At 36.9% G+C, this 2,596-nt stretch overlaps 1 non-coding gene across 1 annotated transcript; it reads right to left on the bottom strand.

The window, feature by feature from the left end:
* Positions 1-2,298: 2,298 nt before the first annotated feature.
* Positions 2,299-2,371, bottom strand: Trnav-uac (transfer RNA valine (anticodon UAC)). Its single transcript has one exon. It is a non-coding gene; the product is annotated as a tRNA-Val (tRNA).
* Positions 2,372-2,596: the final 225 nt, after the last annotated feature.

Genomic DNA, 2,596 nt, shown 5'->3' with positions numbered 1-2,596 from the left:
GTAGAAACATAACAATTGAATCAATTCAATGGGCACTAAACAGGTTTGCTCCTTAAGAATCTCCAGGGGAAGATGGGATCTATCCCGTTCTTCTTCAGAGTGGTTTTGAGCATACCAAACATGTTTTGAAAAAAAACTTTTAGTATGCAGTTTTGCTACTGGGTATATTCCCATATTCTGGCGGAATGTCACTGTAAAATTTATCCCAAGGCAAAGAATTTTAGACCCATCAGTCTGACCTCCTCATTTCTTCTGAAATGCTTAAATCGTATTATCGATCATCACATTCATGATGACTGTTTGGCAAACATGCCTCTTCATGTTAATCAACATGCGTTAAATTGTTTACTTTCTAATCAACTTACCCGTGAAAAACAGAATAAAATATTTCAATGATCACGTGATCGTTCTGCGTACTGGAGAAAATACGATTGAACACATACCTACTCAATTTTTACTTAGTTAAATTAACTCACCCGCACAATTCAGTACAACATAAATTTCGATGATCGCGCGATCGTTCTGCGTAGGAAATACGATTTAACACGAACTCTATCGGTTTTGTAATGAATTCCAGCCTATTAATATAGGAAATGCAGTTGCTCGTTTTATCTAACTGGCGCATTTTAAACCGATAAACCCATATGTAAATGCATTGAGAGACGCATCTTATCGTAAATTATATTGAAAAAACACTTTTTTGACTTTTTCAACATCAAGTGACGGAATTTGTACCATAAATTATATTGAAAAAACACTTTTTTGACTTTTTCAACATCAAGTGACGGAATTTGAACCATAAAGTAATCAATTTTATAAAATGAAGCAATTTTATGCCGATTTGTGACTAGGAAAAAAAGGCTTGGAAAAAAGTTGGAAAAGTGCAATATTTATTCAGTATTGTATTAAAAAAACGAAACAAACAAAATTAACATATATTGCTAGCCAATTTTAAAGAAATTTTTAAAATTCATCAAATTTTATTCGAAAAACATAATGTGGATAACTTATTTTCGATAGAGTCCTTAGTCGCCCGGTTAGTTTTCGGCTCAACGCACTTTTCTATGATACCAGAAGCTCTTCATACTTGGGTAGTCGATATTTATAAACGAACCCTAACTTACAGAAAGAAAAAGACTACTAAGTTGGATGCTGCCTTAAGAGATCTGTCCGAAGCTAACTTCACTAATGTTAATCTTACGGAAGAACTGGAGAAAGCCCGTGAAACCATTCGCTCAATGCAATTCAGCATATCGTCGGCAAGAAGTGAATGCGGGGAAGTAAACAGCGAAGAATTTGATAACAATTTTGGGCCCTCCAGCACCCAAAATCAATGAAACGAACCTGCTGTCGAAGTGACCCAGTTCATGTCTTCGATTAACCAAATGACCATATCAACGATTAATGTACCAGAATGCAAAGCAAGTGCTGAAGGAGAAGATATTTCCAGATTAGATTTCGACGCATGGCAAGAATTGCTAGTTAACTCTCTGGCATTGGCTGGTGTTTCTGACGAGACGACCGTGGTCGTGGTCTTTAAAGTTAAGGCAGGTCGAAAACTTCTTGAAGTTTATCGTGCGACAGAAACTTCAAGTGCAGCTCCCAATGAGGAAATACGGCCGTTTTCATATGCCATGCACCGGCTAGTTTGTACGTAGTTCGAATTATCATCAGACGAAAAAATTTCATCGAGAATGGGCATCTGTTTTTTTAGGGTAAAGTTATCAGGTAAGCTAATTTCTTACTTTTACTTTATCCGATGATGGTAAAAAAGACCAAAATAAAAAAAATTAATATGATATACTAAATTAATGATTTTGTGTGTGTTACTTCTACGTGAAGTTAAACGATTTACAATGATATGGAAATGCTAATATCATCTTCCAAACTTAGACGTACATGTTCATGATAGAATTAGAGGCGAAAGTATAGAATTGATAGTTCCATTAGGATACGGCAGACATGAAGAATGTTTTTATAGAAGTCGATTTGAAAGCGAGCGGAGGGCAATATTTGTGATGGCACATATCACACGACCTTCCTTCTGCCAAGCTCCCGTATAAAGGGGGAGGGAAGAATATCAGTGTGGAAGCGGAGATATATCAGACTTTGGAAGCCTGTATAGGCAGATTAATCTGTTTGTTTAGAATTGTTTTTGGTAATTTCCATTTCCAAATTCAAGTCAATTGAAATTGTCTTCAGTTCACATATATTCCCAAGCGATTTAAATATCCAAGAGGTCTCTCAATCAAAGGGAAATACAATCGTTTCGAAATTCTGGTCCACACGTCTAAAAAATGGTTCCATCCAGGATCGAACTGGAGACCTTCTGCGTGTAAAGCAGACGTGATAACCGCTACACTATGGAACCGTTGCTTATGTTAGTTTGCAAAAGCACATTAGATCAACGGAAGACCAGTTGAGTTCCACAACCAACAGTAGATCATTTTGTTCGTAATTCGAGTACGGTTACTGCCCTCGTTATTGGTAGAAAAGTGTGAGCACACGAGGCAGCAGAATATCACAACACGTTTCTTCGGGCTGTTCCCTCTCGATAATTATATGTTTTAACGGTAGCCTCGTTATCTGAAGGAGA

Source organism: Armigeres subalbatus, chromosome 3 (genome assembly GCF_024139115.2).
Source record: "Armigeres subalbatus isolate Guangzhou_Male chromosome 3, GZ_Asu_2, whole genome shotgun sequence".
Lineage (NCBI taxonomy): Eukaryota > Metazoa > Arthropoda > Insecta > Diptera > Culicidae > Armigeres > Armigeres subalbatus.
This window is presented reverse-complemented; position numbering and strand designations above follow the sequence as displayed.